Source organism: Natator depressus, chromosome 15, assembly GCF_965152275.1.
Source record: "Natator depressus isolate rNatDep1 chromosome 15, rNatDep2.hap1, whole genome shotgun sequence".
In the NCBI taxonomy this organism is placed as follows: domain Eukaryota; kingdom Metazoa; phylum Chordata; order Testudines; family Cheloniidae; genus Natator; species Natator depressus.
In genome coordinates this window covers 8,830,347-8,854,352 of record NC_134248.1, presented here as the reverse complement: position 1 = coordinate 8,854,352, position 24,006 = coordinate 8,830,347, and the positions used below count along the sequence as shown (strand labels likewise).

At 51.7% G+C, this 24,006-nt stretch overlaps 1 protein-coding gene across 2 annotated transcripts in view; it reads left to right on the top strand.

Annotated features, from left to right (window-relative positions):
* The first annotated feature begins 4,238 nt into the window (after positions 1-4,238).
* The window catches only part of NOS1 (nitric oxide synthase 1), an 85,514-nt gene continuing 65,746 nt past the window's right edge, over positions 4,239-24,006 (top strand). The window contains exon 1 of one of the 2 annotated variants that reach the window (XM_074972940.1): positions 4,239-4,621. The gene's annotated coding sequence lies outside the window, so the exon portion shown is untranslated. Of the gene's footprint in view, positions 4,622-4,689; positions 4,742-24,006 lie in introns of those variants that run through there. The other variant, XM_074972941.1, reaches the window with a different exon arrangement.

Here is a 24,006-nt window from a genome sequence, read left to right as displayed (position 1 = left end):
CGTACGAGCAGCTGAACAGAAAGCACAAACCCAATAACCTTTAGGGGACTTTCCAGCCCTCCCATAGTGGTGTACGGTTGGATATGGGTGCAACAGTGAAGGTTCACTGCCACCTCTAGGCGAGCATTAGTATAGACACCCTCTGAAGACTGGAGCAGAGAGAGAAAACAATCTTGGGATTTGTCCCAAATCATTGCAATCTCCGTGCCAGGCCACCTACTATCAGCTGCTGTATGTATGTATGTATGCGACTACATAGGCTGTTTAGGCTTTGGTATAAATATCTTTAGCTGTTTCTTTATTCCCAGTGCAGTAATCCCTCTAGGACACTTAACAAGCATCCGAGTGAGTCCAGAGCCACCAGGCTACACTGGATTGCTGCCTAGGTTACTGCAGCCATGATCCATGCTGGGGCTACATTTTTTTCTAAGGATCTTAAAGAGCTAAGCATTGAGAGCAGCCTGTTCAGGACAGACGGATTCACAGTTAGATCCCTTTGCAACGGAGCTTGGCTGGGGCTGCCCCTAAAACTGAGCTACCCTGGGCCTATGCTGCCACTGCCTTCCTAAGATGCTCTAATATAAATCCCGCCCCCACCACCACTACACACTTAGCCCTCGATAACCAGTTTGTCCTGAGAGGGGTGGGGGAAGGATGTGTTGTAGAGGGAGAGGAAAATCGAGGACAGCACAACAGGAGAAGAAAACTTCTTAGTGAGTGTGTGAGCTGGGAATGTTTACACTTGGCTCCTATAATCACACCGAGCCTACAGATAGCCTAGATCAAAGTTCGGCCTGTGTTGTTTGAAATGGGGTGGGGGGCTTGAAGGCATGGAGGCAACTCAGGCGGAGGGGAGAGGAAGAGTTATTTTCTCTTGAGTTTATTTTAAACCTGCCACTTTGGTGCATCCTAAAAGCAGATAATTTGCACTTCCCAAGTATGGTTTGATGCCCTGGGGACAAGACATCACAGGCAGGCATGGTTCAGTGGTATCTGGAAATGGGGTGATGCCATCTCGGGCAGGGACAGCCTCTCAACCCTCTCTTCTCTGGGATGGTGGCTCCTGAGTCCCCGCCAGCCCACATCTGTGCTGAGGTGGGCATTGCTTTCTCTGCTTTTCTTGGGGCCGTCCTGTGTGTCCGGCAGCCACTCCAATTTCCCCGTGTGAGAGAAGGATGCAAGTTCGAGGATCAACGTTAGCATGTGGGTAACCACCTCCCTTTCCACTGGAGGAGGAGGGCACAGAGAGTAAGTGCCCACTATGGAGAAATTCAGTTTGAGGGCACCTGTTACTGGAAGAACAGTATCTTCCAGAGGGATTCAAACATCTGCTGTCCCCTCATCAAGCCCTGGGCTGGATTGGAATGGACTCACTGAACACTGATGGGACAAGAAGGCTCCTTTGTCTTCTCTGTTCACATGAGTCTTCCTTTTGATTCCAGTTTGCCTTCTACGCCATTCATGATTTAACTTCGTATTAACCCCCAAGCATCTTTCTCCAGACTGGCTCACAGCCAGCCTGGGAAGGGAGGACTGACAGACTCTTCCATGGCATGTGAAGATTTGCAGTGTGCACAGAGACTAGGGCCCTGGAATGCTTTTTGAATACACAGGGCCAAATTCTGCTCTTGGCTACCCTGGATTAACACACTGAGACAGATCCTCAGCTGGCATGAATCAACATAGCTCCACTGACTTCAATGCAGTTGAAGTTGTCAGGGCTGTGTTGATTTGCACCAGTTCAGGATCTGGCTCATTAACTTTGCCATGGACACTCTAGATTTACACTGGTGTAACTGAGAACAGAGTTTGAGTGGCAGGGCATTGCAATGAATCCACAGATATGCACCTGAGGCTTGATCCTGTGAAGTGAGCTGTAGTCCACGAAAGCTGATGCTCAAATAAATTTGTTAGTCTCTAAGGTGCCACAAGTCCTCCTGTTCTTTTTGCAGACTAACACGGCTGCTACTCTGAAACTTGTCAGAAATGGTGCTACTGAATGGAGTGGGAACAGGCTCCTGAGGAGGAAGGCAGAGACTCACTAGGGTTAAGGGTAGGCATGGGAGCAGAGCTGATCTCCTCTTAAAACATGGGCCAGTGAGGAGTGTCGGAGCCCCTCAAAGGGGCCAGCCATGTTCCTGTACACCTTCCCCCAGTGCCCCTTGCACTGCCCCTCTCTACATAACACAGCTGGGCACCACAGAGGCCAGGCTTGAAACCACCATCCTGAAGAATCACTTTCACTGGGCAGGTGTATGTGAGCCCTGGGTTGAAGTTGGCGACCTCTGGGTGTCACTCAGCTGCAATCATAGGGGATGAGCTGGACCAATTGGCTGTTTAAATATTCATGTTGATCTGTCAGTCCTCCCACCCACCCCCCACTCCCTAACTTGTGTGTTCCAGGCAGGTTTCTCTGCTGAGTGTATTTGAGCAGATGCCTTTGGAGAGCTTACTATTAAATTAGTCCTTCCTGCATCCAAATGGAGATAATGATGTTTTCATTAGCCTGGGATGATGTATTACATCTTGATGTAAGAGGCATGCCAGAAAAAAAGAGAGGTGGAACTGGACTTTTTCTTTTGAGCTGACTGACACAGCTCGCTAGACTTTTCAGCTTCCCCATGCTGGGTGCGTTTAATTAGCCTCCCCCCCCCCCCCTTCTTCATCGGCTAAATGCTCTGACATCTCACAGGCTCACTTGTGTGTGGTGGTTGCTTTTTTTTTTTTTTTTTTTAATCAACTGTGGAAAGTTTTCTAATTGAATTACTTGGGCTGCTGCTGTTTAGCCTGATTGTCTAGTTGCCTTAAGGTACACAACTCTGCCACTAGGCACTCAGTCTACCAACTCCTTCCCTGGCCAGCTTGGCTGCCCTTTTTACCCACGGGCGACCCAGTGTCCAGGTTTCCCATGGGAGGCGTTGGTACGTGCAAATCACGAGAGCAAGCCCTTGGAGCCAGGTTTCTTATAGAATCATAGAATATCAGGGTTGGAAGGGACCTCAGGAGGTCATCTAGTCCAACCCCCTGCTCAAAGCAGGACCAATCCCCAATTTTTGCCTCAGATCCCTAAATGGCCCCCTCAAGGATTGAGCTCACAACCCTGGGTTTAGAAGGCCAATGCTCAAACCACTGAGCTATCCCCTCCCAAATTTTGTTTTAAACAGGTGAACAGTGAACTCTGGAAGAACAGATTTTTGATGTATTTTGGGGGGGTGGTGTTGCCATAGAAATCGGGAGCAGTTGCAAAGACCGAAGGATGATGTCAAACCTGTGTCTACACGGTGCTTTATCAGGAGCAGTTAATGCTCCACAAAGGGAAGAGAGCTAAAGATAAGCAGACAGCCCCAGGTCCCTCCTTACTAGAGCTCTGCGTCTTGGCTATGAAGAACAGACATATAGTCCATTGAAGGGTAAACCGCTGTACCATCCCGCTCACCCCAATCCAAGCCTTTCTCTCCCCCCCCCCCCCCCCCCCCGCTCTCTCGACCGTGAGTGCAGGGAGTTGAGTGGCAGAGAGTTTTTGCCTTGCTTTTCAGACTGGGCTCCTTTCCTCCCCCTGATACACGCTGGGGCGGGGGCCCAACTCCAGAACCATTGTGTGTCTTGTAGGCCACCTGAAACATCCCCTCGCTAGCCAGTCCCCCCACCCTTCCCTTTGGAAAGAGGTGGCTGCAGGGGGGGTGGAGGAAGAGACCCTGCGGAATGCATCCGCAGGGCCAGGCGGACAGCCCTGTTTCAGCACCCGTGTGAGTGAGAGGAGACCGCTCCCCCTCGGCAGGCTCTGGATCCAGCTCTGGGGTCCGTCCTCCCTCGGGGGCTTTCTCTGGGGAGGGGGGGGGATGGAGTGTGCGGCAAGGCAACCCATGCTCCGGGCAGCCCTGAGACTGGGGACGGAGCTGGCCGCCTGGCACAAATCCAGCTGCAAAGTTCCCGAAGTGACCGTGCAGGGGCCTTTCCCTAACCGGGTGATTGGAGGGGCAGCCGTGCTCACCCACCGCCCCCCTTTCACACGCGAGTGCGAGCTGGAGTCTCCTTGGCCGGAGCCCCCTTCGGTTTGGAAGAGGTGCACGGTGGAGAAAGCGGGCTGCAGAGCGCCTGTCAACAAGCGGGGGGCGGGGGGGGGGGAGTTCTTCATAGCTCTCTAATTGGAAAAGGAGTTTCAGCTGGGTGGTTATTATTTGGCCCCCTACTAGCGTGACCCCCCCACCCGGCCAGGCGGCTCTATAAGAGGCGTAGGGCGCGGCGCACACAGAGCCTGGCCTCTCGAAGGAGGGCTGCATCCTCTCGCTCCGCACCCCGCGAAAGCCCTGCTCGGGCGTCCGAGTGAAGTCGGGGTCAGCGATGGTCGGATACCGGAGGCACATCAAGGAATAAATTCCTCCGCGGCCACCCGCCTTGAGCTCATCGCCGGGGCTCCCTCCCTCCATATTTTTGCTGCCTTTTCATCTCCCCGCGAAGAGACGCTCGGTGCTTGCAGGGGAGGAGAGGGCGAGAGAGGAGGGGGGGCTGGGAGAAGCTACTTATTCCTCCCCCGGCGCGGGAGAGCGGCGCAGCCAGCCCCACTTGAGGGCGAAGGGGGAAACCCGCCTTGGACAGCCAAAGGCGGCTGCTCTGCTGGAAGGTAAGTCCATCGACCCGAGCAGCTCCGCTCGGCCAGCATGCAGCCGGAGCAGCGGGCTGGCGACCATGCCCCCGCTTTTGTGCTTTAACCCAGGAGCCGGAGCCAGGGAGGCCCCCGAAGGTAAGCCCCGGCCTGACCTCTGGGCGCGCTCGGCTCCCTCTGCCTCTGGGCACCTTTTCCCCAGGAGCGAAGCTTTCCCCCTTCTAAGGAAAAGCGACCCTGCTCGCAGCAAACCCGCGGTGGGAGGGAGCCGGTCTGGCGGCTGGGGCGCAGGCGAATCCGTGGTTTGGCCGGCGTTTCTCTGGCGAACTTTGCAACGACTTTTCAGTTTGTTCAGAAGCGCGCGCGTGTGTCTCTGTGTGTGTGTGTCTCTGTGTGTGTGTGTCTAATACACAAAGCTGCAACCACAACTGCTCAACGGCGCTAGCGTAGGGAAAGGGGTGCTCGCCTGGGGGCAGGTAGCGGTAACCCTGTTCCGCACTTTAAGACTCGAGATAGGTATAGCATGGGGTGGAATATGTCTGGGGGCGAGCACACGTCTCTCTCCAATGTTGCAGAAGAGGCGCGGTTGTGATACTTTCACGTAGCACTTCGCTCTGTCCACATGACGCCGATGCCATGTCCGCGTTGGGTGCTTGGTGCAAACTGGAGCTCCAGGAGAGAACAACTTGTAGGGAAAGGGGATTTCCCCCCCCCCGGACGAATAAATGCGGGGAAGCTTTGTTACAAGCCAGCCGGCTCTCGCGTTTGCCGGTCGCCCCCGAATTTCCTAGCTTCTCTTCCTGTTCACACTGCGGAGGGCGAGGGCATTTCGGAGCGGGATAGGCGGGTGACGGATTCATGTTTCTCAGGCCTTGGTGCACTTGTGGAAACTGGGAGAAGGGGTTAGGCGGCGAGCTGGCCGCGCAGAGGAAGAGGGAGCGATCTGGAAAACCAGCGGGGCTGCGTTTCTCAGCGTGGCTTCCCTCTGAAACTTTGTCTTTGCTCCCAGCTCCTTCCCGGGCGCTGACCCGGGAGCAGGGACATACCTGCAGAAAAGCCCCTCCGCTTTGGTCGGGGGGAACTCTCCAAGGGAAAGCTGGGGGCAGACGCCCTCCGCCCTGCTCTCTCCAGGCGCAGGTGTATTTCCCTGGCAGCTCTAGAGCGCAGGTAAAAGCAAAGGCTCTGCGGAGAACCCCCCGCAGCTCTTAGGGCAGCAAATCTCCCCCGGTGGGGGGTGATTGTAAAGCGGCCTTGCTGGGGCTGGTAACCCCCTGGCAGGCAGGTCTGGTCAGTGCCAGGTTAGATCCGCGCCAGCCACAGAGACCCCGCTATTGGTTTGGCTTCAGGGGGCTCCCGCTCTTTCTCCCGAGTCTCACCAGGGCCGCGCTCTCTCCCCCGCACCGTGCCAGCGGGGCCGGGGAAACTCTCCGCCTGGGGAAAGAGGGACGGGGCTGCTCAGCTGAGAGCGGCCGCGTACAGAGAGAGCTCGCCGGATCCCTGGCTCCTTGCCCTGGGCTGGGGCAGGGACGCTGGAGCGCTGGCGGGGGGCGGCCAGCTCCACTCCCGGGAGAGAGCGGGGCTGACCTCGACACGGCGGCCGGCGCCGGCTTCGCTTCGCGTGGGACCTTGGGCCGCTCCTGTTCTATTTCCACGTTGCTTTGAAGATTAGCCAGGCTAGCTAAAGCCGGGGGAGGGGATATTAACATGTGCATTGCCATTCAGCTGCCCCGGCCTCCTGCCCGGCCGGGGGCAGATCTCTCTCTCCCCCGCGGGGGAGAAGCCAGCGACATTGCGCGGCAGCCCAGCCGGGGACGGGGGCTGCGCGTTTTGCTCTCAGTGATTTAACACCCATCTGTGTAAGGGGGGGGGGGGCACCTGGGGGCCGAGCGGTTGTAGCGCCGTCCAGGTGTGGCAGGGCCCTGGGCTCGCCACGCCGAGAACCAGCAGCAAAAAGCAGGCCCCGGGATGGACTGTCCCTGGCTGAAAGAGAAGAAGAAACAGCCGCCTGCGGCCTTTCCCCCTTGGACAGCCGGACTCGGGGCTGCCCGCTCGCTCCGCAGAGGTGCGCGGCTACTTGGTGGTTTTAAAGCGCCCCGTTCCGTTCCCGCAGCCGCACGGCTCGGAGAGGAATGGCTACCTCTGCCCTTGCCTTCTGGGGGCGAACGAGTCCACAGAGCCGGGTCCCCTCCGCGCCTCCTTTCCAGCTGCCACCCTCTCTCCGAAACGCCCTAAGGCCGGGGGAGACCGTGGGGGCTGGAAAGAGCAGCTGGCAACCACAGGAGTCGGGGGACAACGCCCGGAGTGATCCGAACCCACCGAGCTCCCCCGGGCGCGTCCGCCCCAGATGCCGCCCAAGGGGGAGCCGCGGCCCGCCCGCGTTTTACTTAACCGAGGCTTCAGAAGTTCGGAGTGTTTTTAAAGCGTTTCAGGCCTTACAGGTGCACCAAGCTCGGCCACTGCAACCGGCCTCGGAGCCCCCCCTCCGCGTTGTACTGTATTCCCCGCTCCGTCCCTTCCACACCGAACCGCTCCAACTCGGAAAGGAGAAGCGCTCTGCAGCGCAGACGAGTGGGGGCTGAGCAAATAAAGCCGCTTTCTCGTGCTGGGCTGTGCGTGGACGTGCGGCAGCGGGGTTACCACCGAATAACTAACGCTGCTTCCCACCCCCCTCCGCCATCCACCCTTCCCGCGCCCTCTCGCTCGTGTTTTAAGCCGCTAAAGAATCCTCCCCGGGCCCTGTGCGCAAGTGACGGGCTGCTACGATTCTGCCAGAGCAGCCCCTGGTGGGCTCCCCACTGATCACCCCGCTAGCAAAGCCCCCTGCGAGCATCTTGCCCTCTGCGCCTGGCTTTCCTCCCGCATCCCCTGGCTGGCCAGCAGCCCTGGGGCTGCTCTGGGGCGAGCTGCCCACCAGCGGTAACTTTTCCTTCTCCCGTTGCAAAAGGATCGAGTTCTTCTCCCAGCGGCAGGTTTTTAAGGGCGCTGCACCGGCCGGCTCGGCAAAAGGGCACGGTGCGGGTCACCGCTTTGGCTTGCAAAGCACGCCAGGGCCAGGGGAATGTCCTGCAAACCCGCGGCTTGCTCCGTGGAGACCCGGAGCTCGCCCCGATCCCCGGCAGTAACGAGTCACGCGTATCCCGGAGTAACTCGGTTCAGAGCCCAGCCTAGGGCCGGCTGGCCGGGCTGGGTTTCCCGGGCTCTGAGTGGGCGGCCCCGGGATCTGTCCAGGGTGCTGACGCTGGGCTCAGGCCTTGCCGGGCCGCGGACTCGGGCAGGGGGCACGCTCCTCTCGGACTCCCGGGGGCACCTGATTGCCGGATCCCCCGGCCCAGCCACCGCCGGCTGAGAAGGCGGCGGAAGAGTCGTTACCAGCTGAGTTCAGAGCGAAGCGTGTGTAAGGACCGCGGCTCTGGGCGGGCGGGCGCCCACCAAAATACACCCAGGCTTTGCCTGCGAGCTGCAGACTCGGCGTTCAAGGGAATCTCGCTACTCGAGCCCTCTGCACTTGCCGAGTTTCCTCCGAGCCCTCCGGCGCTCGCTCGGAAACGCGAAGGCGTGTACACGTCGTGACCCGAAACCGTGTTCTCAGCTCCTCTGTTTACAGGTCTAGGCCTTGGCACCTACAGCCGCTCTCCCGTTCCCTCCTCTCCTGGCTGCTTGCTCTAAGAGCTAACCCCGGGGGGCTGTCATGGAAGCGGCGCGTTTTATCTTCCTCCTTCTTCCAACCGCAGGTGCGCTCCAGTACCGCGGAGTCAACGCGTTTAGAAGACTCCGGTTCTCTGAGCCCGACTTCAGTCCGCTCCCACTGGCGTCTGCCGCTGCCCTTTGGGCCAAAGCGGGTGGGGATTTCCCAGGCTCTTTGCCCGGTCCACTACAATACCATTTCGCTCCCACAGATAACTCCTTCCATGCCCAAGCTGGTCCACCCCCGCCCGGAAACTGTTCTCCATCCTCGACCGGAATTCGGAGTCAGACTTGGAACGTCCCATAACTGAAGAGCGGGACCAAAAACCCGGGGTTTGGGTGCTGTCTGTTAGGGGAGGCAAACCTCAGACCCGGATCTCGATTCAAATTTTGAAAGTCTCCCTCCCCACCCACCCCCGGTCTGGGGTGTCCACCCCTAGAGATGAGACGGAGCAAAATCCTTGGTAATTTCTCGTCCAGCCTGATGCCCGCTCCAGTCTGCTTCAAGTTAAAGGCTAGAAAACGAGAGGTAGAGAATGTGGGGGGGGGGGGGGAATAGCTCAAGGGTCTATGATTCCTCACTAAAACCGGGGGTTTCATTTCTTTCCTTATTTGGCTCCAGGAATCATAGACTATCAGGGTTGGAAGGGATCTCAGGAAGTCATCTAGTTCAACCTCCTGCTCAAAGCAGGACCAATCGCCAATTTTTGCCCCAGATCCCTAAATGGCCCCCTCAAGGATTGAACTCACAACCCTGGGTTTAGCAGGCCAATGCTCAAACCCTTGAGCTATCCCTCCCCCACAAGTTGGAAAGCAATTTTTATCTTTAAAAAAAGTAATTTGTTCCTGCAAGAATCGAACGGGGTGCACACCGCTGGCAGGGCAGGGTTGTGTGGAGGGCCTCAGCATCAGCTGCCTGGAGCCAAGGCATGGGGGGATGCTGGGATCTCAGATTTTGTTAACAAATAACACTGGCAGATGCGCTATAATGAATGGAATATCCCAGGGGTCAGATCCGTGTTGGTGTAAATCAGCATCACTTCCATTCAAGTCAGTGGAGCTACACGGATTTACACCATCGCAAGGTCTTTGCTTAACTGGATGCTTTGATTCTATAGCTAGGTGCATTCATTTCCTTCCTATGCTTTCAAGTTAGGATTTCCCCCCTGAAAATCCTGTCAGGCCCCTTGATAATTATGCACTAAATCCCCCCGAAGGTCTGATCCACCTCCCATTGAAGTTAATGGAAAGAGAGATGCTCGTTGATTTAAAGGGGAGCAGAATCAGCTACTTGCTATGAACGGAGCTGTACAGATGTAGGGGAGATAAAGTGGGGACTTGGAAAAGCACAAAGGCACTGAACTGCCAAAATCCATCTGACTGTCAATGACAGTGGATGCCTGAATGCCATCTGTGCCTTAGAAATTCACCACCCCTCCCCAGGGCAGGGTCCCTGTCCCAAAGAATTTACAGCCTAGGTTTAGCTAGAACATCCTAGTGGTAACCTAGCTGAGGATCATAGATTATCAGGGCTGGAAGGGAGCAGGCTATCTAGTCCAACCCCCTGCTCAAAGCAGGACTAATCCCCAATTTTTGGCCCAGATCCCTAAATGGCCCTATCAGGGATTGGCCTCACAACCCTCGGTTTAGCAGGCCAATGCTTAAACCACTGAGCTATCCCTCACTTGGATCTGGTCCTCTAAGCTGTTGTTCCTATTTTGCTAATGTAGTCTGTATTTGCATTTCAGGTCAGTAGTGGATCTGTATAAAGGCTCAGGAAATCTGCCTAAATGTTTAAATCAGTGACTGAAAACTATGTATAGTAACTGATAAGTCATGTGTGCTCTGCTTGCATACATTGACATTTACCTTTCCTGAGTAAGGAGAATACTGTTCAATACCTCCACAATAAATCCATGCTGGGAGCCAGACAGGTACCGAAACCGGGACCGTGGTATTTTGCTTATGTATGGATACAATAACCATGGCATCAAAACAAATTGATGTGGATTATCTGGTCACTCATGTGTGTCCATAAATAACCATGTTCTGGCCTAAAAATAGAGAGATCCATAAGCCAATGCCTTTGCTGAAACTAAGGGAGTGTGCGTTTGCTCACATCAGCCTGTTCCAAATGAAATTCACAGTGCAATGTGTACTCTGGTTGAGTGTCACCGTACACCGTGAAGCAAGCAGTGCTGAGTACCAATATGATCATGTATAAATGTTCAGTATTTGTGTGTGACTAGATATAGCATGGATGTAGATTTGGATGCCTCTGTTATGAGAGATACAAACAGTTTATAAATGCAGTACTTGGGTATCTGAGTATTGCATAAATAAGAAATCTATATATATTTAGGCTAATACTTTGCCTTTCTATTTCCCCTTTTATCTAAGGGTCTCAAAGCACTCTATAAACAACTAAATGGCCTTCACAACTCCATGTATTATCCCCATTGCACAGACCACTAGGCCCACATTTTCAGAGGTGCCTAGCCTGTGCAGCTCTTACTGGTTTGTGAGGGGAGTCTGTGAATGCGCCGAGTCTTTTAAAATTGGATCGTCTCTCCAATTGGACTTCCCCAAAAATTGAGGCATCCAAAAATTACTGGATACTTGAACATGTGGACCTGGCCAGGTTTATGGAGAAAAAGTGAGATTGGAATTCTGGGCTCTTCAGTCCCTCTGCTTCTCTCCATGGTAGTGTAAAAACATCTCCCTGAGTAGATCCACAGGACGCAAACTGGCCCAGATTGAAGAGTTCGTCTGCTCCTGCTCTTTATTTGCCCCCTCCCTCAGTGTACAATAGCCTTAAGTGCAGGATTATGCCATCTGGGCCAGGGAGTAAGCATCCAGAATAGATACACTTTGAGGGCCCGATCCTGCCTCTCGCTCAGATTGAGTTGTAACTTTCTTGGGGCTTGATTCTGCGCTCTGCATCCAGCACTCCGTACAAATGTTTCCACTGCAGACTAGTCTGGTTGAAACCATTGGGACTACTCGCTAGGTAAGGCACTACTCAGCATGAGTGAGGTGCCCGAACCTAGCCCTGAAGAAACATTTGTTTTCCAAAATGCCTTTCCACCAGAAGACTGACACTTAGGAACAGAAGACTGGAAGGGACCTCCCAGGCCATACAGTCCACCTCATAGTCCTAGAGGGACCTCCTGGGTTATAGAATCCAGTCTCCAGCTTTTGCAGGCAACACTGTCCTATGGTTTTGTTCATAAACTCCTCAAGGTCTATCTCAAACTACTGCCAACCTCTTTTACTTTTAAACCTCTGCTAACCAAAAAAAAGGAACAAATCCCCAGACTGCCTCCCAAACACCCCACCCCCAAAACCCAACAACAAAACCCCTTCCTCCAGCAGAACTTTGACCCTGTAAAGGGAATTGCCAGACACTCCACGTAGTTCACTAGGGATTTTGTTATTGATTTTGCATGGAAGATGTTCAGATACTTTCAGGATGGAGGGCGTTTAAACCCCTTAGATAAAAGAAACTGAGATTCTGGGCCTAAATCATTGCTGCTCTATGCCTTACACCATCACTTGCACCAGTGAAAAGTGGGAGCTACTGGATCCAAATGGCAGCACTGCACACCCACTCTCCACTGGTGTAAATGATGTCTCAAGGTGAAAAGCGATGGTGAAGCTGGCCCCCTGCTTTTATGCCAATGTCCTTAGAGATGGAAGTAGCGATGTTGGGTGGGCACAGGAGAACATGAGCATTTGGAGGAATTATCTCCAGAAGGAGTGCTTCCATAAGGAACTGGCAGGAAATCTTGAATGCCACTCTGTCTTGATAAATGACTGCACTTCGAACCAAGAAACCATAACTCCTGCCAGGAGACGTTTGACGTTTTCATGAGGATTTTAAATAGTGATATGAGTCATTCTTTCTCAAAGTCTGTGACAATGAAGTTTATTATCATTTTCTTCTTAATTAGGCTGCTTCTCTCTCAGGCTTGTTATATTAGGAACATTTAACAGTGAGCTAGGAAGATTTCTAGAGTCAGCAGTAGAACGAATGTAAGGGACTCTGGGCTTCTGTGAAATTAGTCCGAAGCTTTATCCCTGGAACATCTTAAGTTGAGATTTCTGCCATTGACTTTATTGCTTCTGGCTGGCTGGCTGCATTAGAGCGATTAAAGTTTGAGCCAACCTGCTGCAACTTTAAACATCTATTAAAATGGAAACGTTTTCTTTCTTGTGCCTTGATTGGATTTCAAAGCCATATATCAAGTTACATTTTCTCATTTATTTCCCATCCATCTCTTGTACTTTTTGTAAGAGTTGTGGACAAACTGTTGTCATATCATCATAGATCCATTTGTCAAATTGGAGCCTCCGATAAAATTCCATTCCCCTCGGGAAACTGATATCAATGAAATGTACGTTCTACAGATGGGCCCATACCGAATAAGAACTTTAATTTTGCTTGTGGATGGGGCAGAAATGGCTATTTTATCCAAATAGTTTCAATATCACATTTCAGCTGCAAACCCCCTCCCCCCAAAAAGCCATGAAATGGAGGTGACAATCATGTTGTTGAAATATGTTTAGCCCTGGAACTCTAAAAAATCTGTTTCCATCCTCAACATTGTTGTCTTGGCAACATTAAAATGTATTTCTCTCAATCTGCTTAGACAGCTGCAGGTTATTTCACTATATTTCAAACAAATTCCAATGGCACTTTATATATAGGATCCAATCGTGCTCCCATTGAAGGTCGGATCCTAATGTGATGGGTACTGCCACCGATTTCACTGGGAAGGTGTAGAAATGCTGTACAGATGAAATACAATTTGGTTGGTATTACAAGACCTGTTGGTTTCCTAGACTTGGCATTACTTTGTCATGGAATGCACTAAGCGATGACGATTCAGATAAATATGAAACCATGTCCTAGTAACTGAACAAACGTACATTTGTTCACACTGAAGAAATACTGTATCACTTGGATTCAGCTCAACTATATTGGGATGAGGAAACATGTACTGCTTTAATTTAATGAAAACAAAGCCCTGATTAGAGACTAACGTATTCTCTTAGGAAACGAACACAGATTTATTGATATCTGAAAGTAGGCAACCGTTTTATTAACTGCTTTCCTGCTGGTGCCCATTCTGTGTACATCCATAATGAATACACACTGGCTGTACTGCTAAATATATCAGGCTAAACATCTGGACTGGGCACTTGACTTCTCCATTGGGATGAACAGGAGAAGGATCCTTCCCATCCCACAAACAGGCTGCGGAATGGCAAACCCGCTTACTGCACCCAGCGATTGCCAGGGGCTCCCTGGCCCTAGCTCTCCCCCCACCTCCCTCCATGGGGGCAAAGGATCAAATGTTGTACATAGTGGTAGACATTTCATGCCTCCCCCGCATGTGGCTGCCCAGGCAGCTCCTGCCGATCTGAGCATAGGATACACACTGCAGCCTCGTTCTCCTCTGCTCTGTGCAGCAGAACCAGAGAGGCCCCCAAACCCATCGAGGAATAGGCAAGAGTTGTCCCCTGGGATTAAATCCTAGCATCCTTCCTTAGGCACAACTTCCACTGAAATCGGTGGGAGCTTTGATCAAGTAAGAACAGACGGATTTGGCCCTAACAGTCCAGTGATTTCAGTGGGACAGTAGCATATTGGGTGTGGTGGAGGCGCAGCAGAGAAAGAGTTAAAATACCCTGCTACAGCCTGCTTGGACTGGCTAGGTAAATTCTAGTGGTCTCACCAAATACTGGGATGGTCACTGGCACAAAAGTAATAGCCAGGGATCAGTAAGCACAGAGCGCTGGCAATGGCAAATAAAATAATTTCATTTACCTGTAGGTGCAAGTCAGCCTTACAAAACAGTCAGAAAAATGTACCAGCCCAGACACACAATTTACTTTCCTCCGCTTTCCTCTATTAATTGATAACAAAATGCATAATGTTTTACTTGCCTGTCCAAGAAATATTACCCTGTTCAAAGTGGATTTTTGCAAGGCTGGGGTAGATGGATCTTTGGGATTGTCACAAAAATACAATCATGAAAGCAAAAAGGCCTGGGTACAGTGTGTATATACCACTGCATTTGTTGGAGACGGAATGGCGTTCAGTGCAAAGCAGTTGGCAAGAGTACAGATGACTGTCAGTGAATCATCTCAGTGCTCCATTTTCAGGTCCACAAACGCAGGTTTACAGTAGCTGTGCATATGTTGCGTCCCATTGCTCTTCATCAGAGTCACTGAAGCTCCATGGGTTGTAAAAATTAAACCGGCATAAATCTATCAGCTCCGGGGCTCTTTGTCTAACCATATAAATCCCATGAAAACTGATTTTAAACAAGACAATGGTGTGCATTTAAAGCTGGCACATAAAAATGTAAGCCATTAACATAGCCAAGATATATGAGGGAGAGGACTCAATGAATTTTCTGAAGGCCTGGGTAAAGTGAGTGTCATTCCTGAGGGCAGGTGTGTAATGTGTGTATACTTCTGGTAGCCTGGAACTGATGGCCGGGGTAATTAGGACACTGTATATTACCACATAAATTTTATTTGCCTTCTGTCTTGCTTTTAAATAAAAGCAGCCGATTAACATATGTTCTGGATTTTATTACTTGAAATTGTATCTGGCGATTCTAAAAGCTTTTCTTATCAGTTTTTGTGGGATTTGGGGTTTCTTAAACCAAGGACCGCCAAGCTGTTTTGATTTTTATGCCTCAGCAACCATTAGTTCTTATCCAGGGCCCAATTCTGCCACCGTCAATCATGCTGGCTAGGTGTTTGTTCTCTGAATAGTCCCATTGACCTCAAAGGGACTGCACAGGGGGTAATTTACAACTCGGTGGGAGTGAGTGGATCAGAATCCAGCCCAGAGTTAATCCCTTCCAGCAAAGGTTCTAAAAGCACGTCACAAACCATTAAACCTTGCAACACTTTTGTGAAGTGGGTTGATACTGTTACCCCCAATTTACACACAGGGAAGGAAACCAAAGCAGAGAGGTGAACTGATTTTGTCCGTGTTCATGAAGGCCAGCCAGTAAGAGAATGCAAGAGTGCCGGTTCACAATCCCTCCTTGTTCTGACCACTGACTGCATAACCTGCCACATGGAAAGCCCTGGAGTGTCAGTGTAATGATTTTGGGTCTCACTAGACCACAGCAACGTGCGTATGTTGCCAATTCTGCATCCTACAGCATAGCACAGCCATTGCTATCAATGGCAGCAATTCTTTATGAGGGGTTTGCTCTGTGTGTGTGTGTGTGTGTGTGTGTGAGTGTGTGTTGCCATTAAATGGATATACTCTTAGGTATTTCTGTGGCCCCATTACTGTAATATTGGAGTAGCTCACTCTCTCCAATGTTTTTATCATCACACCACCCCCGGGAGGCAGGGCAGTGCTATTCTTGCCATTTTACAGATGTGGAACTGAGGCCCAGTGAGACTAAGTGATTGATTTACCCAAGATCACCTAGGCAGCCTGTGGCAAAGCCAGGAATAAAGCCTGGGTCTCCCAAATCATAGGCTACTGTACTATTTAAACTGGTTCTTTTTCATATGGAAATGAGAAGAGGATCATCCTTCAATGCAGCATATGTGTACTGCATTAAAAGGCAAATCCTGCTCACCGTATTCACATGAGTAACATCAATGGGAGTGAGCACAATTTGATCCTAGTAAATTTAATGCTATGTTAACTGGTTATCTGAATCAATGCTTTTAGATTCATTGATCACAGATAATGTATTTTTGCTTGTACTAATAGTTATCTTTAGGAGAATTAACGTGGGCTAGCACAGTTTTGCCATCCCATTAGGACCTCTCCTTTGCTTTCCATTAGTGGAACACTTCAGCTTTGGTCCAAAATTTGTCCTCTCGGTTCATAAAAGGAGAACTGCAGAAGTTGTGAAAGATCATAGGACCTGCTTGTGCAGGAAGCTCGGTTTAGTGAGAATGCACTTCAGATAGAATACTGATGTCTCATTTTCCCTGCTGTTCCCTCTGCCTGGAACCCCCTTCCTGTCCCAGTCCCGCATGCCTCCATTTAAAAGTTTATAAACAACTCTTTGCACTCAGATGGCACTGTTTCAACCTCCAAGCACTTTGCAAACATTAGAAACCTTACTGTGACTCTGTTAGATAGGTCAACGTATCCCCATTGTAGAGAGGGGGAAACTGAGGCACAGAGTGGTCACTTAAGTCCAAAGTCGCACACAGACCATCTCTGATCCGATCAGCACTGAAAAGCACTTGTCCTCTCATCTTTGCCTGGGAAGGTTGGAAGGGATCCTTATTTCCATCCAACTCCTCCTCTTTCTGGAAGGGCTTTGCCCCAACAGACCTTCCTTAAATTTGGGGGGCATGTAAGGAAAACATTTGAATGTTAAATTTTAAAAAATCTTGGGTTTAGGGGCAAATATGCAAAGTGGGGTGTGCAAAATAACATTGGCCTTAATTCTGCTTCATTGTGCCCGTGCAACTTCCTGGCCTCTTTTCCATCACTGAAAGCCATTGCCGTCTGATGCACATTCAGGAGTCACTCTGAAATTTTAATTGGGGCCTGCAGCTCAGCTCCTGGTGGGAAAGTGTTTGAATCATACAAGCCATCCTTGTAGCTGGGTCTATGAGGCCTCTCTGCTGAAACTGCAAGGTGCAGGGGTGCCAAGGACTTGACAGGGTCACAGAAACTGACCTGTCTTCTAATCTTTAGCAGAGGGGCTCCTCTGGGAAGGTCTGGGGAATGTTACTGGGACAACGCTGAGTAGGAGCTGAGCTGAGTCCATGCTGTCCCGGCTCCGTGGGTGAATCCCCAGGCCTGACAATCTGGCACCTTCCACAAACTAATTTCTCTCAGGATGTTGGCCTCCTTTGTAAAGTGCTCTGAGATCTATGGGTGAAAAGTTCTCTAAAAGAGCTAGGCACGGGTATTGTTTGTTACAAACAAAGGATTTGCTTCAAATGATTTACGAAGGAGGAAATTACCTGAGTTCCATACCTTGTAGAATGGGAAAGACATCGTGAGCTGTGTGCGCAAATGGAGCTAATGCATGGAGCAATCTGTGCTGTCTGGAGCCTCTGGCGCTTTTCCTTAGGCTTCCCTCTTGAAGCATTTGCCTGGAATCGGTGTTTCTTACGGCTACCTCTGACTTCTCCCTGAAAACCTGTCTCTGCTGATTGGCATGTGATGACCTCTAATGGGCTCTTGTGTGTCTAGGAAAACATTTATAATGGGCATGTGTTGACAAGCAGATTCCTAGATTGAGAGCTTGGCCCCTCATTCCCCAAGCACTACGTAGGTGGCCCGATCTGCGCTCTCTAGCTTCCCTGTAATGACACCTGCTGGGCCTTTAGGAGGGACATTGACGAGGCTGGAGAAGACTCAGAGTGACAGAAGGGGCTGATTCGGATATTTGTTTACAGCCAGGAGACACTCCACTGAAGTCAACTGGGCTGCAGCTGTGTAAAACCAGCATGAGTGAGATCAGAATCCAGCCTCAGGTGTCTGTATAGAGATCGGGAAAGTTGCATGAGGGGAAACGCAAGGAGAAGTCTGACATCTGGGTAATTCTTTCTGACTGTTTGAGAACCTGTCAGAGCTGCAGGATGCTAAGACAGCAAAACCCAGGGCCTGTCTAGGCTTTGCAGATGAATTTTGAGCAGATGAGGAGAAGATCTGTTTGATTTCTCACTACACTTTATAATTCTGTAGGAAACAACTGAAAGTTAGTAGTTAGGGAGAAGTGAGAGGCTCTACACTTTTTTTCTTTGCAGCATTGGAAGGTGTGCGTGCGTGCGTGCGTGGTCTCAAAATATGTTTCTTAAACAGCTTTCAGTGATGGGTGGGGAAGGGAACATACAGCAATATCGACACCTCTGTGCCCAAAGCATAATTCCCTGGCCAAACGAATCACATTGGAGGCATTAAGGACTCTGAGTCCAAGTTTTGCTAGAACTCAGTACCCAGTGGCTCAGGGTAGGCACCTGAATGCAGGGGCTTCGTTTCCAGAAGTGCTTCTCAGCCAGCTGCTGCCATTGCTCTGTGGGAATGCAGCACTTCTGGGAACGTGGCTGAGGTGTCAGCAGGCCCTTTGTCTCTGAGGAACTGGTTTGGCCACTCCCCATCTGTCCCTGGAAACCAGTTTTAGTCATGATTTCAGCTTATGTGTAGAACTTCACCTGTAACGCTGCTAGCTGCATTTTGCCATGATATTATTGATCAGCAAATTGAGTTTTTTAAATGATACCTCGCAAGGCACACCCTGTACAAACATTATTACAATACTGTGTAGGGTGCAAACACAGGGGTATATTCTGTCATGGTGGGGTCTGAAGAAGTGATTCCTACCAGATCACTTGCTGGTGCTGGGGAAAGGGGTGGCCTCTGGTAAGCTTTTTGGTATGTGTCTAGGTTCTTATAGATTCATAGATACTAAGGTCAGAAGGGACCATTATGATCATCTAGTCGGACCTCCTGCACAATGCAGGCCACAGAATTTCACCCACCCACTCCTGCGAAAAGCCTCTCACCTGTGTTTGAGCTATTGAAGTCCTCAAATCATGGTTTAAAGACTTCAAGGAGCAGAGAATCCTCCAGCAAGTGACCCGTGCCCCATGCTACAGAGGAAGGCGAAAAACCTCCAGGGCCTCTTCCAATCTGCCAATTCATTCATTCTTTTATTGTTTTTAATGTTCTCTCTCTAATGCTTTCACCTTAAGAATAAATGTGGTTGCTTAGAAAGAGCTGTACGATAACTCCTCACTGTGGCCAGGTATGTTGTTCATAGCCTTTGAAGCATAAGCAAAATGCAGATGCTGGCCTGGTTAGGCAGTCTGGCTTGCTGGGGATATCCCAATGTAGGCAGGGAACTGCGCAGCCTAGAAAAATGCAGGTCAGGAGGGAGAGAGACGAGGGTCTGTGCCCCAGAAGTGACGGCTGGAAGCTGGACACCTAAGAGTGGGTGCCCTCAGGGGACCACAGAGTGGTAGAGGTTACCATGAACTGTGGCAATGGCCACTGCATTTAGGTACCTAGATCAGTGCCGGGATCTTCTGAAAATTTGGTCTTCCATGATCTCAAAAGATTTGTGGAGGTGGATCTTCAGACTCCACGGTGAAATATAGTGGCTTGGCCAGAGGCCTTGTGAGTTGGGGGCGCCTGTGTCCTTACCTTGGCCAAGTCACTTTGGCTGCCACAGATTGTGGATGCCTGACGTAAAACTCCTTGGGCCTGGTATTCAGAGGTGTTGAGTCCCTATGGGCTCCCAGTAACTTCAGGTGGAGTTATTGCTGATTTACATCAGTGCGAGATCAGGATCTGGCCTCTTCCGTGTCTGCTGCCTCCACCTGCCAAATGGGAATAATAAACGTACGGCCTGCCTCATGTGCAAGGATTAAATCAGTGAATGTCGGGGAATTGCTCTCCAAGTACTGTATCGTTCTTTGTATCCCAGTCATGCCTGGGGACTCCAGTTTCAGACCAGGACCCCATTGTTCTAGGCACTGTGTGGCCGCAGAACAAAAAGACAACCCCTACCCCCAAGGAGCTGACAAGCTAGGTGCTGTTGCTGTGTGTAAACGATCACTAATAACGTGGTTATTCACCTCGACAATGACCTTGTTCATGTGATATGCACACTGACTGTAGAGTCTTGGTTACTATGCACCCTCTATTACTAAGCTAGCCTGTCTCATACTCCTATCCTCCCCTGTGAGCTCGGGGGCAGGGGATAAGGACCGCGGGTGGCCCCACAAGAGAGCCCAGGTCTGAGCTAACCTCCGGCACAGCCACTGGGCAGACCCATCAGAGAGGCAACTCCAGAGCAGAGCTGGTTGCTTTGTGCAGAAGCAGCCGGGTGAGGGCAGCATCACCGTCACAGAAGGGCCCATCAGGCAGGGGGGCTTAAAGAAGGTCTGAGCTTGAGAAAGGGTCTGTGGGAAATTCCCCCACTACCGCCACCGCTGATCTTGCTCAGCTTTCATGTCCCTGTCGTAATGCAGGCACAATCCCCTCCCCCATCTCTATTCACCCCTGCTGGGTGGTGGGAAGTGCCCATGTTGGCTACCCAGGGAGCGGGGTCTCCCCTCTCTCCCACTCGCAATGAGGCGGACCCTCTCAAACAAGCCCCCACTGCAGGGAACAGTGTGTACAGTGGGGGAGCTGAGAGCCATTGAACCAAACCCTGGATATGAGGGAAACCACTTCAAGCCGGGAGTGTGGCAGCCCCCCTTGTTCCAGCACCACTAGTCCCATTGGCAGCAACTCTCTCTAGGCAATGGCTGCCCCCCTGTCGCTAGCAATAGCAGGCGGCCTCCCTCCTGGGGCAGAATGAGGGGTGATGAGACGCTCTGGGTACAAAAGGCTGCCAGGGAGAGGCAGAGACTAATGACCTTAGGTCGCTATGGGACACCCCCCCCCCTTCCATTCTCAGCCTGCCTTTTGTCGAGCTCCGGGCACAGCCAGTGTGTAGGAGGCTCGAAAGCGAAAGACTGTCTCTCTTCATCTTTGCTTAAATGGCTGTTGAGCGGAGGAGCTGGGAGACTCTCCGGACTCCGCCTCATTCCCCTCCTGCCTCTCCCTGGCTAGGTCTCCCTGATGTACGGTCATGAACTGAGCACTTGTTCTCAGTGGAGAACGGGGAGGAAAAGGATCCTAGGACGGGAGGGGAAGCTAGCTAGTGCTGGGTGCACTGCCCCTGCAGAAGCTGAGGGCATGCCCCTGGTTCTGATCTCTTACGCTGGTGAATCAGGACTTACAATAGTGGAAGTGAAATCAGGCTCTGGGCTGGGAATGTGGGAGAGAGACAGATGGACCAACAGGGAGGGAGAAGTTGAGAAATGGCCTTGGTACCGTAGGGTACCAGCCACCAACCCTGCTGTATTGCTGCTCCTTTGCAGCTACGATGGTATCTTCTGTCCTCGTTGTGTGTAATGGGCACAGGGAGGTGGCGTTAGTCTGTCTAGTATCCCATCTCCCCGACACATGGGTTGGGAATGCTGCAGAGAGAACCACGGGGGATACTGGAGGATAAAACCCTGTGCCCCAACTGCAGCAGTTGACCCCCTCAGCTGTGAGGGCCAGGTCCACATCACCTGGTCCTGAAGTACAGGGCACGTGCCAGCTGAAGACACCAAAAGGTGCCGTCTGTCTCAAGCACCCCACAAGGGGGAGGGTCCCAGAGGCCAGCTCCCGCCGGAGCCCAACTGTCTACTCCATAATTTTGTGGCCCTGCAGCCTGAGCCCCGTCAGCTGACCTGGGCTAGCTGCTGGGGTTCAATGGCAGTGTGGACGTCCCCCCAATGACTTGGAGAATGACCTCACCCCTAAATGGATGGTTACGCTGCATTTGAGTGCCTTGTCCCCACCACCAAAGACAAGGCATTTATCAAAGACGTGTTATGAGACCGCCACTCATTGCACTTGTGGCCTCCTTTGGTCCCAGGCCAGGGCTGTGCACACGCTACACCCTCAGGCTGCCTGGCTCTGGAGCTGGCCTCCGGCTGGAGTGGGTGAAGATCTGCCCTCGGATGGGCCAAGCCTTGCCCTGACTCAGGGCACTCCCCCGGGGTCCCAGAGGGGCTGAGGCAGCCTGGAGCTCACCCCAGAGTGTCTGTGCAGTGCGAGTGGTTTTTTCTCCTTTCATACTCAAAGGAATGGCAGCGAGGGCCCCCAGTGGAATGAAAACGATTTTGCCCAGGATGATTCCCCATTCCAGCTGCTGGGCAGAGTATCCCACTTGTGTCCTAGAGCAGCGCTGGTTAGTCTCCTGTGTGGTTCTGCAGTTCTTTGCCTGGAGATGGAGTGCCAGGAGCCAAGCCTGCTTCACGCTGCAGGGGAGAGCTGCCAGGGCCTCCCTCCAAAATATTCCCCCTCTTAGGCTGGGATCCATTGTTCTGGGCCCTGAGGTGTGTGCCTGCCTCATCATGGTGTAAACGCAGTGGCCTGGGGTAGGGGTGCTGCAGAAAGGAATGGGGAACCTCTTGATTTCTTTCCCCTCCGAAACTAAGGCGGGAGGCAGCACCACTGGGCAAACAGATGTCCCCTACAGGCACTTTGCTGGTACCGTTTGTACGTCGTCCCTGCAATGTATCCTGGGACTGCGGGGCTACACGTTTCAAAGGAGACTAGAGAGTTAGGTGCCCAACTCCAATTGGATGTCCATGGGCTTTGGGTGCTTAACTTCTTTTGGCACCTTTGAAAAGCCCAGCCCAAGAGTAAAGAGCAGTGTGGTGTTGGAAATCGGGGGGGGGGGGGGGAGTGAAGATCGTGCGGGGTCACCTCCCCTGGGAATTAACTTACACACACACACCTGCCGTTTGGTGCAATCTGGCCCATTTTAAATGCAAAATAATGTTTCTGTGCCAATATTTTGCTGAGCCCCTGAGGAAGCTGCCCCTGGCAGGAAGGATGTTGCTGTCTCCAGAATCAGGGTGACTCCATCAGAGAAATGGCTCCAACCCTGTCCTTCATGCTGGCGGTGGAGTGCAAGCAATGTTAACCCTTTGCACACATCAAAGTGTGGGATGGAGCTACACCGCAGAGCCAGGAGGGTTAAATCTCTCCGCATAGGATGGGCTCCAGCAAGTGGACCCTCCATACTTGAGTGGGTTATTCTTTATTCTTTTGCCCTTTCATTTGTTTGGGCTGAATTTCAAATCACTCTGCCTTCCAGAGAGCTCACTTTGTATCAGGGTAGGAGAGAATGAGCTAATGCTGAGGGCCTGCTACACATGGAAGCCAGGACTCTGCTCCTGGGAACTCCTGTTCTTCGCCTTGGGGCTGGCTGGGACTCTGCTCCCTCCTGACTTGCTGGGATGCTGCTCCCATGCTGGTAGGTTTCCCCTAGGCCACGACATGGCCCCTGAGGTCCTGCTCGCGTTGCTGCTGGGTCCCCCTGGCCATCGGGAAGGAGGGTACTGAGTGAAGCTTATTCCAACTGTAACTATGATTGTTTTTCTCTGGAATGCATTAGAGTTACTTGAGTCCAGCCAACAGGCTGCTGTTTGGCAAGCTGCCTGCTCTTTGCTTTGTGCACTAGAGAAGCTGAGTGAGAACTGGCTTTCGGGAGTAAAAATCCAGAATGTGCATGGTTTGGGGGAGCTGAGACCATTTGCTTTGGCATGCAAATCCTTCCATTCCGGGGAGCCAGCGAAGCACAAACAGCAGGCCACATGATCCTGCCTTGAAGGAGCTCTTTAATATTCCGATTCCAGTCGCAACTAAAAGAAACTGTGTCGGGACTTGGGAGTGGAGGGGAAAATTTTCAAAAGCATTTAGGTGATTTAGGAGCCTAAGTCCTAGTTTTAAAACTAGCTTAGGCCATTAGGAGCTAAGGGCTAGTCAACACGGTGCAGCAATGCACGCTAGAGAGGTGTGTGTTCTGCAGCTCCCCAACATCTTGCACAATAAAGGGTCCGTGCAGACCCTAGTGTTGCTTCAACAGTACCATGTTAATACGCAATAGGGAACTTTTAGTGCATGCCAGCAGGGCCTAGATGGGCCAGTTAGTGTGCAGCACGTTGGTGCGCTTTCGAATTCACACCCCTCCAGTGTGCATTGCCGCACTGTGTAGACCAGGGGTCAACAACCTTCGTCATGCGGCCCATTAGGGTAATCCACTGGCGGGCCGCGAGACATTTTGTTTACATTGACCGTCTGCAAGCACGGCCCCCCGCAGCTCCCAGTGGCTGTGGTTTGCCGATCCTGGCCATTGGGAGCTGTGGGAAGC